The following is a 12,591-nucleotide window of genomic DNA, read 5'->3' as shown; positions in this document are numbered from 1 at the left end:
TTTTTGTTTTTCTTTCTTTAATTGCTTTAGGTGCAAGGTTAGGTTGTTTATTCAAAATGTTTCCTGTTTCTTAAGGTAGGATTGTATTGCTATAAACTTCCCTCTTAGAACTGCTTTTGCTGCATCCCATAGGTTTTGGGTCGTCGTGTTTCCATTGTCATTTGTTTCTAGGTATTTCTTGATTTCCTCTTTGATTTCTTCAGTGATCACTTCGTTATTAAGTAGTGTTGTTTAGCCTCCATGTGTTTGTATTTTTTACAGATCTTTTCCTGTAATTGATATCTAGTCTCATAGTGTTGTGGTCAGAAAAGATACTTGATAGAATTTCAGTATTCTTATATTTACCAAGGCTTGATTTGTGACCCAAAATATGATGTATCCTGGAGAATGTTCCATGAGCACTTGAGAAAAATGTGTATTCTATTGTTTTTGGATGGAATGTCCTATAAATATCAATTAAGTCCATCTTGTTTAATGCATCATTTAAAGCTTGTGTTTCCTTATTTATTTTCATTTTGGATGATCTGTCCATTGGTGAAAGTGGGGTGTTAAAGTCCCCTACTATGAATGTGTTACTGTCGATTTCCCCTTTTATGGCTGTTAGTATTTGCCTTATGTATTGAGGTGCTCCTATGTTGGGTGCATAAATATTTACAATTGTTATATCTTCTTCTTGATCGATCCCTTGATCATTATGTATTGTCCTTCTTTGTCTCTTGTTATAGTCTTTATTTCAAAGTCTATTTTGTCTGATATGAGAATTGCTACTCCAGCTTTCTTTTGGTTTCCATTTGCATGGAATATTTTTTTCCATCCCCTCACTTTCAGTCTGTATGTGTCCCTAGGTCTGAAGTGGGTCTCTTGTAGACAGCATATATATGGGTCTTGTTTTTGTATCCATTCAGCCAGTCTGTGTCTTTTGGTGGGAGCATTTAATTCATTTACATTTAAGGTAATTATCGATATGTATGTTCCTATTCCCATTTTCTTAATTGTTTTGGGTTTGTTATTGTAGGTCTTTTCCTTCTCTTGTGTTTCTTGCCTAGAGAAGTTCCTTTAGCATTTGTTGTAAAGCTGGTTTGGTGGTGCTGAACTCTCTCAGCTTTTGCTTGTCTGTAAAGGTTTTAATTTCTCCATCAAATCTGAATGAGATCCTTGATGGGTAGAGGAATCTTGGTTGTAAGTTTCTCTCCTTCATCACCTTAAATACGTCCTGCCAGTCCCTTCTGGCTTGTAGAGTTTCTGCTGAAAGATCAGCTGTTAATCTTATGGGGATTCCCTTGTGTGTTATTTGTTGTTTTTCCCTTGCTGCTTTTAATATGTTTTCTTTGTATTTAATTTTTTTTTTTTTTTTTTTTGGCAGTACGCAGGCCTCTCACCATTGTGGCCTCTCCCGTTGAGGAGCACAGGCTCCAGACGCGCAGGCCCAGCGGCCATGGCTCCCGGGCCCAGCCGCTCCGCGGCACACGGGATCTTCCTGGACCGGGGCACGAACCCGCGTCCTCTGCATCGGCAGGCGGACTCCCAACTACTGTGCCACCAGGGAAGCCCTGTATTTAATTTTTGACAGTGTGATTAATATGTGTTTTGGCGTGTTTCTCCTTGGATTTATCCTGTATTGTACTCTCTGTGCTTCCTGGACTTGATTAACTATTTCCTTTCCCATATTAGGGAAGTTTTCAACTATAATCTCTTCAAATATTTTCTCAGTCCCTTTCTTTTTCTCTTCTTCTTCTGGAACCCCTATAATTCGAATGTTGGTGTGTTTAATGTTTTCCCAGAGGTCTCTGAGACTGTCAGTTCTTTTCATTCTTTTTTCTTTATTCTGCTCTGCAGTAGTTATTTCCACTATTTTATCTTCCAGGTCACTTATCCGTTCTTCTGCCTCAGTTATTCTGCTATTGATCCCATCTAGAGTATTTTTAATTTCATTTATTGTGTTGTTCATCATTGCTTGTTTCATCTTTAGTTCTTGTAGGTCTTTGTTAAATGTTTCTTGCATTTTCTCTATTCTATTTCCAAGATTTTGGATCATCATTACTATCATTATTCTGAATTCTTTTTCAGGTAGACTGCCTATTTCCTCTTCATTTGTTAGGTCTGGTGGGTTTTTATGTTGCTCCTTCATCTGCTGTGTGTTTTTCTGTCTTCTCATTTTGCTTATCTTACTGTGTTTGCGGTCTCCTTTTTGCAGGCTGCAAGTTCGTAGTTCCCGTTGTTTTTGGTGTCTGTCCCCAGTGGCTAAGGTTGGTTCAGTGGGTTGTGTAGGCTTCCTGGTGGAGGGGACTAGTGCCTGTGTTTTGGTGGATGAGGCTGGATCTTGTCTTTCTGGTGGCTAGGTCCATGTCTGGTGGTGTGTTTTGGGGTGTCTGTGGACTTATTATAATTTTAGGCAGCCTCTGTGCTAATGGGTGGGGTTGTGTTCCTCTCTTGCTAGTTGTTTGGCATATGGTGTCCAGCACTGTTGCTTGCTGGACTTTGAGTGAAGCTGGGTCTTGTTGTTGAGATGGAGATCTCTGGGAGATTTTTGCCATTTGATATTATGTGGAGCTTGGAGGTCTCTTGTGGACCAGTGTCCTGAAGTTGGCTCTCCCATGTCAGAGGCACAGCACTGACTCCTGGCTGCAGCACCAAGAGCCTTTCATCCACATGGCTCAGAATAAAAGGGAGAGAGAGAGAGAAAGAAAGAAAGAGAGAGAGAGAGAGAGAGAGAGAGAGGGAGAGGGAGGGAGGGAGGAACGAAGGGAGAAAAAGAAGGAAGGAAAGGAAGAAAGAAAGGAAGAAAGAAAGAAAGAAAAGGATAAAATAAAGATAAAATAGAAGTTATTAAAATAAATAATTATTAAGAAAAAAATTTTTAAAGAAAAAAAAGCGGACGGATAGAACCCTAGGACAAATGTTGAGAGCAAAGCTATACAGACAAAATTTCACACAGAAGCATACACATGCACGCTCAGAAAAAGAGGAAAAGGGGAAAAAATCATAAATCTTGCTCTCAAGCCCACCTCCTCAATTTGGGATGATTCGTTGTCTATTCATGTATTCCACAGATGCAGGTACATCCAGTTGATTGTGGAGCTTTAATCTGCTGCTCCTGAGGCTGCTGGGAGAGATTTCCCTTTCTCTTCTTTGTTCTCACAGCTCCCAGGGGCTCAGCTTTGGATTTGGCCCCGCCTCTGCATGTAGGTCGGCGGAGGGCGTCTCTTTTTCGCTCAGACAGGACGGGGTTAAAGGAGCCGCTGATTCGGGGGCTCTGGCGCACTCAGGCCGGGGGGAGGGAGGGGCACGGAGTGCGGGGCGAGCCTGCGGCGGCAGAGGCCGGCGTGTCGTTGCACCAGCCTGAGGCACGCCGTTCTTCCGGGGAAGTTGTCTCTGGATCCCGGGACCCTGGCAGTGGCGGGCTGCACAGGCTCCTGGAGGAGGAGGTGTGGCTAGTGACCTGTGCTCGCACACAGGCTTCTTGGTGGCGGCAGCAGCAGCCTTAGCGTCTCATGCGCGTCTCTGGGGTCCGCGCTGATTGCCGCGGCTCGCGCCCGTCTCTGGAGCTCCTTTAAGCGGCGCTCTTAAACCCCTCTCCTCGCGCACCAGGAAACAAAGAGGGAAGAAAAAGTCTCTTGCCTCTTCGGCAGGTCCAGACTTTTCCCCGGACTCCCTCCCGGCTAGCCGTGGTGCACTAACACCCTGCAGGCTGTGTTCACGCCGCCAACCCCAGTCCTCTCCCTGCGCTCCGCCCGAAGCCCGAGCCTCAGCTCCCAGCCCCGCCCGCCCCGGCGGGTGAGCAGACAACCTCTCGGGCTGGTGAGTGCCGGTCGGCACCGATCCTCTGTGCGGGAATCTCTCCGCTTTGCCCTCCGCACCCCTGTTGCCGTGCTCTCCTCCGTGGCCCCGAAGCTTACCCCCTCCGCCACCCGCAGTCTCCGCCCGCGAATGGGCTCCAAGTGTGTGGAAACCTTTCCTCCTTCACGGCTCCGTCCCACTGGTGCAGGTCCCATCCCTATTCTTTTGTCACTGTTTATTCTTTTTCCTTTTGCCCTACCCAGGTACATGGGGAGTTTCTTGCCTTTTGGGAGGTCTGAGGTCTTCTGCCAGCGTTCAGTAGGTGTTCTGTAGGAGTTGTTCCACGTGTAGATGCATTTCTGATATATCTGTGGGGAGGAAGGTGATCTCCACGTCTTACTCTTCCGCCATCTTCTCCCTGTCTCCCCCAAGTAAAGATTTAAGAACAGTTCCTGGCACACAGTGACAGTTGGCTATTATCATATTTAAAACTTGCAAGAAAATAGAATGGATTAAACAGGATAAATTATATGTAGGTCTCTGGTATTAAATAATTGTCAAAATGATCTCTGTGGCCAAAAGTGCCTTATGGGTAAGCAGATATCTGAAAGTCTCCAGTTTTTAATTTCTTTGGGGTTTTCTCTTCATCTTTCAAGAGCAGATGATGTTTGCTCTTTTAAGAATCCATTTTTGATCCCAGTACTGGTCATGTTTATTTACAAAAACCAGATCAAAACAAAAACAAACAAAAAATCTGTTAAAAAACCCCAAAACAAAATTCTTCAACTTTGCTAAAGCCAGCTTGACCATACAACACCATCCACATCAAAACTGGAACTAGGCACAGCTGTGAAATTTGTCTTTAGATACCCTTGTGTCCCCTTTCAGAATCTTTTCCTCCTTCGATAGAATCCCATTTTTGTCTATTAAAACATTAATCTACTTTCCTTCCTATCATAACTCTTCATCTGAGGAAAGAATCTGAGTAGGTTCTTTACTATCAGTTATAAATGTCCAACAAAGCTCAATGCCTAGGCCTTCCCAGAGGAACTTGCTACAGATAAGGAGAAGTGTTAAGCTAAAGGAATACATTTCTAATGTGAAATTTTAGCAATTAGATGGGATGAATATTTTGTGGTCACATATTCTTTTCTAACATCCTTATAAATAGCTACCTTTTTCCACTTTCTTACGTATCTCGGCTCTGATTAAGTGTTTATATGTTAATTTATTCTGCACTGAATTGTAGTCTTGTTGAATGGACTTAAATGTGGCTAGCAGTTTATTGTTAAAGAACCATAAGCTGAGGCCTTCAAAGAGGGAGGCAAATCAGAATAGAGCTCCCATCCTCAGTAACGTTCCAGTCTCTTGATTGGGCACAGTAGCTTGATTTGTCCTGTTGTAGATTCATAGCAAATCACAATTTCATGTGTATCAACTGGTGTCAACGTGTTATTGTCCTTAATCACAGCTATTAGTGACATTTAGTTGAAAGATCACTGTGCTAGGTTTAATCAAAGCCTTGGATCCTACTTCTAGCTCTGCCATTTACCTGGGGTCACTGCCTCCTTTGTTTTATGGCTTCTGTCTGTAAAATGAAAATGGTGTCTCTTCATTCAGGCTGCAGTCAGTATCACCTGGGCAGCTTAAAACTATGCAGCTTCTTAGACCTCAACTCTGTAACTTCTAATTTAGTGTGTTTGAGTGGGCTAGGTGGTCTATAATAAGACTGGATTGGGAATTACTGGATGGGTCCATTTTTAAGGTCCTTTGGCTCTTTTGAGCCATTATTTTCTTTCTGAAAGCTCTTAGTCTGCACTCTCTGTAAGTGCAAACACTCATACACATACCTTCTCCTTGTACTGTAAAGTGTGAGAGACGCTAGCATTTTTTTTTTTTTTTGCTGTACGCGGGCCTCTCACTGTTGTGGCCTCTCCCGTTGCGAAGCACAGGCTCCGGACGCGCAGGCTCAGCGGCCATGGCTCACGGGCCCAGCCGCTCCGCGGCATGTGGGATCTTCCCGGACCGGGGCACGAACCCGTGTCCCCTGCATCGGCAGGCGGACTCTCAACCACTGCGCCACTAGGGAAGCCCTAGCATTTTTGATAACCAGCTTCGAGTAGATAGCAAGCTGGGTTCTGTGGAGAGTGCAGGAAACGTGGTCAGCCTCCCAGGTATTCCTGATTCAGTCTGGCCCCCCATCATTATGTGGTTTGTTATTTCAGTTGAAATAAATTTATAGACGTTCCAAAACAACTACATTCTAACAGGAAAATACAAAAGCATGCTCAACCAAATAGAAATGATTTTTACGTCATTCACTCTGAAGTTCTTCTTGTGGATATAAATGAGGGTGGATTGCATTTGAGTGCATGCATAGTGCGTGGCAATAAGCTGATTTTCTTGTGTGGCTCATAAACTTATTCTCACAATTATTTCAAAAGAAACATTCCAGAAGTGTTTTGAGCAGTGGAATACTTATATTGACCTCAAAGGTAAAGCATTAAAGGGCTCTACGGGACAATCAAGTGATCGTATACATTTTGCATTTGTTTAAACAAGCAGATGCCTTTAAATAGTTTGGCTGCTTTATAAGTAGACACGTTCTGACTTAAGTGTCCTCAAAGCTCTTACTCCTTTTCATGGATCTTTGGAAAGGAGAAAAATTGACTTCCATAGGCTTGACTCGAGTACTTTCTAAGTTATTGAAATAATCCTTTGAGATACATTCTTTGAAACATTAGATAAGGCATCCAGTTCTAAGTCTGTAATCTGCAAATCTGGGAAAAAATATTTTGGCTCTTTTGAACCTAATTTGGGTTTGGCAAAAGTTACTCCCAAATCTATTGCCTGTTGTCTAACTCTTGATGGATTAATTAATGAACTACAGTAAAGTGTTTTATGTAGCCTTTCTGTTTTTCCCTTTAACCTTCAAAAACTAGAATAATAGATTTTCACCTCTTTCTTTTTGCCAGTGTTCATGTAGTAAACATTGATTTCTTCAGCTGTGGCCCTCACTGCTCTTTAAAGAGCCTTAGTGGAAATGGTTGAAGTTATTAACTTGTGTTTTTCCTGGTACAGGTGGTGATGCCCTTGGAGCTTGGGGCATAAGGTGTGTAGCTCTCTGAGGTGGTTCTGGTGGCTTGGAAGCTGCTGTAATGGTAACAAGCCTGAAACAGACATATCTCATTATGTCATAGTGCTTTCTTCTCTCTTGTTTGGTGACAGCAGCTGGGGAGACTGATGGATGACAGATAGCTATCTAGAAATAAAAATATATGTAGCATATTTTGATACAACCTCCTCTATTAGGTATCCAATATTTTTGTTGTAGTGGAGTTTAGTTTTAATGACAGTATTACTAAAAATTACATTTCCAGTGTCCAGAGCTGAAGCCCTGCTCTTCCTGAATCAGCCATTGCAAAGGAATAACCTGAGTGTGAGGGTCCCCTACCACCTTTGTCATTACCTCTATTTTTCTTCTTCTAGTTCCTGGATAGTGTATGTAGGAGGTGTGTGTGAGTGTGTGAGTGTGTGTGTGTGTGTGTGTGCGCGCGCGCGCTGCATGCCTACCTGTATGTCTGAGTGAGTTTTAGTTTTTCAGTAGGTTTGATTGGGATGTTTGAGGTGAGAATCAGTGAAAAAGCGCGAGGGCCGTTGAAGAGTAATTGCTACTTGATGGCAGAACTAAAGCACTGTGAAGAGGTTAGCAACCCCTTTTTATTGCCTGCAATGCAGAGATTTTGTAATTAGTAGTTTCATTAGAGAGTGTGAATGACTATTAAATGGTTCAGCCAAACAAAGCATTCATTGTATCGGAAAATTTACTGTAATCAGATAGAAAAAGTACTGTTTTTGGGAATCATTTGTCAGGTTATGGAAATAGTTTCACTATCTGGAAATCTTTTGAAAGGGTTTTTACTCATAAGCTTTGAAATGTATAGGTCAGTGTCTTAGTCCGTTTGGGCTGCTGTAGCAACAATACCATGGACAGGGTGGCTTATACAACAAACATTTATTTCTCACAGTTCTAAAGACTGGGAAGTCCAAGATTGAGGCCCTGGCAGATTTGATGTCTGGTGAAAGCCTACTTCCCGGTTCACAGACAGCCATCTTCTTGCTGTGTCCTCACATGGCACAAGGGTCTCTTTTATAAGGGCACTAATCCCATTCATGAAGGCTCCACCCTCATGACCTAATCACTTCCCAGTACCATCACATTGGGGGTTTGGTTTCTGTATACGAATTCGGGGTGGGAGAGGCACAAACATCTGGTCCATAACAGTCAGTGTTCAAAACATGGTTACTTTGCTAGAGGTTCTATCTGCATTTATCCTGTGTATGTCCTCTGAATGGGGTTTCTTTATCTAATAGTGCAGGGTATATTTTATTCCATTGATAGAGGTTGGTGTTCAACATATTTCTTGAGTGTTGGGACAGTTGTGTTTGGCAGTGGTGTTGGCCTATTGCAGATTTCATTTCGTGAGCTCTCCTACACTGCTGCTATAAGGCCAACAGAAACGTGCTAGTTTCTAAGCATATGCAGGTTTCCTGGCGTGGAAAATGCTTATGGGGGTTTGCCCACACACCAACTGTCTCTGTTTAGGAGTAGCTGTCCCTATTTTTTAACCATCTTCACACTTTGTCGATCCAGAGGGGTACAGTATATTTTAATCAAGCCCTAAGGCAGCTTTGTGGCTAGGTTAATTATAACCCTCTCATATTTGTACAGTGTTTTTCAGGCTTAAGAACATTTCTACTTATCACAGTTCCTTTGATTTTCTAAGCTTCCTGTGAGGTAGGCAGGGTAGATGGTATGACCCCATTTTGCAGACAAGAAAGTTGAAGCTGATGGCATTAAAGAAAATGTGTCCAGTTAAGTGGCTGAGGTGGGTGGAGCCAGGACTCTGGAGTCTCCATCTGGAACTCTCTCCATCACAGCCCACTAGCTACCTTTACTGCTATCCCCAGGGGCCCAGAGATACCCAGAATAGCACTCCATGCCATTTGTGAGTTTCCTCTACTCTTATAGCTGTCATTTCCCTGCTACCTAGTTTTCTTTCAAGTGGGGAGAGAAAAAATTGATTGCTCCCCAGGTGGTGCCAACTCATCTTTTCTGTGGACTTTGGGAGGCAGAGACCAGTCTAGACCTGCTGAATCATGTGACGTGGACCATGGGATCAGGAAAGAGAGGAGCAGTTGGTGGTGGACATAGATTGTTAGACTGAGTTGAGATCATAAAGCATTAAAACCAGCGTGCTCTGTGGTTCTCATCCTCTTGGCTTGGAAGTCACAATTCAGGTGCCTCCAGAATCCTGAATACAAGGACCACCTTCTTCTCCGTTTCCATCTCTCTTTCACTTTGCCTCTAGTGTAGCACGTATCGTACTACATTCTAATCTGTTGATTTATTTGTCTGTCTAATTTGCCTGATAATGAATTCTTTGAAGGCAGAGGCTGTATCTCATCTGTCTACCTCCATTTCTATCACCCCGCTTGGCATGTAGTAGGTTTTCTCTGAACGTTGGTTGAATGATTGAGGGAACTTTTAATGCTGGGCTCGGATGGAGGACTAGGGGTGGTGTTGGCTTTCACACCGTTTTAGGGGACAAGATTTGATTTGGAAGAAACCTGAATTTGTGTGGTAACGAGGTGTGTTGTTTGAATTTGCAGCATGCAGTATGTTGTTCCACTCATTTACTAACAGCATTGCCGACAGATTTTCTTTGAAGGTTTATTGGCAGATTTTACTGTTAGTGCGGGAATTATGGGTTTTCCCTCGTAAACCTTATCATAGCAAAGGAAAACAGGGTTGACTGGACTCAGGATACTTCACAGATCCTCTGCATAATCACTGTTGAAGAGAAGAGAGTCTTCCTCACTTGGGGCAACTGGGTATCAGAATAGAAACAATTTTCTTTGTTTCTTCTCCATTCACCACCTGGCGATGCACAACTGAGAACACATTCATTCATTTTTCAAGCTCTTGCTACCAGTGTTTCAGTTGAATCTGAGCAAAGTCAGAAATTTGACCAGTGTTGAATGTAAAGCAAACAGAATTCATGTTCCCCCAGCCTCCCGAGATGCAGGAAGAGCATCTGGGCAGGTGGCAAAGCCTTTGTCTTACCTGGAGGCTCACAGGAAGTGGGCTGTCCTGGTTCCTACTGTGGGGGCAAAGGGATCTCTGTTTTCAGCCCATATTTTATGCACAGTGAACCTAGAAGGGCTGACCTAGGGCTCCTGTGGGGCTCAGGAACGCCTTCCACTGGCAGCAGAAGAGGTGAAATTCCTTTTCAGGTGGAAGGATGTGTTACTAGGTGCCAGGGAGTAACTGCTGTCTAACAAAACAAGGATCCTTTCTAGGTCTAAAAACATACTCAGATTTCCAGAGTTTTATTCTCCCTCTGCCTGCTGCTCTATTTCTGCCATCTGGGCACCATCGTCAATTACCTCCACGCCTTCCTACCCTTGCTTTCATCATTACTGAATTGCACCTACGGTTTATGGGCTGTATTCCTTTGCTAGGGCTGCTGTAGCAAAGTACCACAGACCGGGTAGCTTAACAACGGAAATTTATTTTCTGACAGTTCTGGAGGCTGGAACTCCGAGATGAAGGTTCTGGCAGGGCTGGTTTCTTCTGCGGCCCCTCTCCTTGGCTTGTAGATGGCCATCTTCTCTCTGTGTGTTCACCATCTTCCCTGTGTGTGTGTCTGTTTCCTAATCTCCTCTTCTTACAGTGATGTCAGTCGTATATATTAGAGCCCACTCTAATAAGGTCATTTTAACCTAATTACCTCTTTAAAGACCCTGTCTCCAAATACAGTCCCATTCTGAGGTACCAGTGGTTAGGACTCTAACATGAATTTTGGGGGACACAGTTCAGCTTATAACGTGGGCTGAAGTCAGAACTCTCCATGCGCTTTGAGGACAGTTGCACTGAAGTCAGACTTATACCCCCAACCCCAATGTGGCTTTTTGTCTAAATGTTAGGACATGATGGAGGAGGAAGGGAAAAGAGAAAAGAGGGGATAACCCCAATGTGGCTTTTTGTCTAAATGTTAGGACATGATGGAAGAGGAAGGGAAAAGAGAAAAGAGGGGATAAGTGTAGTAATCAGAATGTGGTGAGGGAAGGACCAGCTGGCTGAGCTGTAGCGCCTGGCTCAGCCTCCACCCCAAGATTTTATCTGAAAGATGGAATATTTTATTCCTTTTGCTTTATTTAGCCACAAATGGAAATGCATGTTAATATCATTTTCTTTAAAATTACTCTCCTCCTTAATTTCTCTCATCGGTTGTAATGACTTCTTCCAAGTTAGAGCTGCTAAAGGATGTTAGAGGGAAAACATAAAATGTGACATGCAGGGCTTCCCTGGTGGCGCAGTGGTTGAGAGTCCGCCTGCCGATGCAGGGGACGCGGGTTCGTGCCCCGGTCCGGGAAGATCCCACATGCCGCGGAGCGGCTGGGCCCGTGAGCCATGGCCGCTGAGCCTGCGCGTCCGGAGCCTGTGCTCCGCAACGGGAGAGGCCACAACAGTGAGAGGCCCGCGTACCGCAAAAAAAAAAAAAAAAAGTGACATGCAGCTTCTCTAAAGATAACAGAGCTTCTCTCTAGAACAAAGTGTGTGGTCATTAGAAGGCTGTGAAGGCAAAGACAGAAATTTACACAGAGTCTGTTTAATTCAAAGGAACCTCTCAATAGGACCTTTAAGAAGGGTCACTTAGCGTCCGACAAGGCAAAATTATGAAACAGGCCAGTTTGTTTTGACGCTTCCGTGTGGCTTTGCAACCCTCTTTGTTGCTGTTCGGTAGTTCCAAAGTGCCCTGTGATTCTCAAAGTGGAGTTCCTGTACTCCCTAGGAGTATGTGACACCCAGGACAAACATGGTACCCCTTTGTCATTTGTGAATTTTACTCTACGAGTGTTTGAGAAATCAAGTAATTAAACAATTTAACATTATTTTTATATTAAAACAAATGGATGTATTACAGAGAGAAGTACAAAATGTGTACGACTTTTAAAGCTAAAACATGACACTTTAAAGACATTTAGGGCTTTGGTGGGCCATGCCCACTTCTCATTTACTCTAGGAGTACAAATTCCCAGTCATTTACTCTTTGGAATAGGTTGCTGGGTTGTGAGAGAGTTTTAGAAATACTTAAGCCTTCTTTTGGCCTCAGGCCACTTTCCAAAGTAACAATTGGATAATTTGATAAGAACGTATGTGTAAATACACTAATAAATGCTAACTCATTAATGGGAACACAGTTGTCCTTTTACTCATCGCCCTCTTCACTCCAGGATAAGCTTTGAGTATTTTAATTGTGGCCATTGAGTGACCGTGTCTCTGCCTCTTGTTGTATGTATTCACTCAACATGTATTCATTGGGCACTAACAATGTGCCAGGCACTGTTCCAGGCACCTGAGATACAGGAGTAAAAAATAAATGAAATCCCTGCCCTGGCCGAGCCTACATTCTAGCAGGGAGATAATAATCAGAATAAATAAATGATATACTGTGTTTGAAGCTGATAAGTGCTTTGGGAAAAATGGGATAAGGTAGGGAGCATAAGGAGTGGGGCACTGGTTTGCAGTTTGAAAGAGGCCAGACAGGGAAGGACTCACCAAGTAGATGACATTGAAGGAGATAAAGGACCGGGACATAGATTTCTAGGGAAAGATAAGGAAGAGTGAGGAAGTAGCCGTGTAAAATCTCTAAGGCTGGAATATGCCTGGCCTGCCTGAGAAACAGCCAGAGGCCAGCGGAGTGGAGTGGAATGAGTGAGTGAGTGAGTGAGGGGCAGAGCAGCAGA

The 12,591-nt window shown here is 43.5% G+C and overlaps 1 protein-coding gene across 2 annotated transcripts in view; it reads left to right on the top strand.

The window, feature by feature from the left end:
- TMEM178B (transmembrane protein 178B) overlaps positions 1-12,591 on the top strand; it is a gene marked incomplete at both ends in the record, with an annotated part of 362,181 nt that overhangs the window by 23,685 nt on the left and 325,905 nt on the right. The window lies entirely within an intron of this gene.

The sequence above is a fragment of the Grampus griseus genome, assembly GCF_964374135.1.
Source record: "Grampus griseus genome assembly, chromosome: 9".
Lineage (NCBI taxonomy): Eukaryota > Metazoa > Chordata > Mammalia > Artiodactyla > Delphinidae > Grampus > Grampus griseus.
The sequence above is the reverse complement of the archived record's forward strand: the minus strand, read 5'-3'. Positions and strand labels throughout refer to the sequence as shown.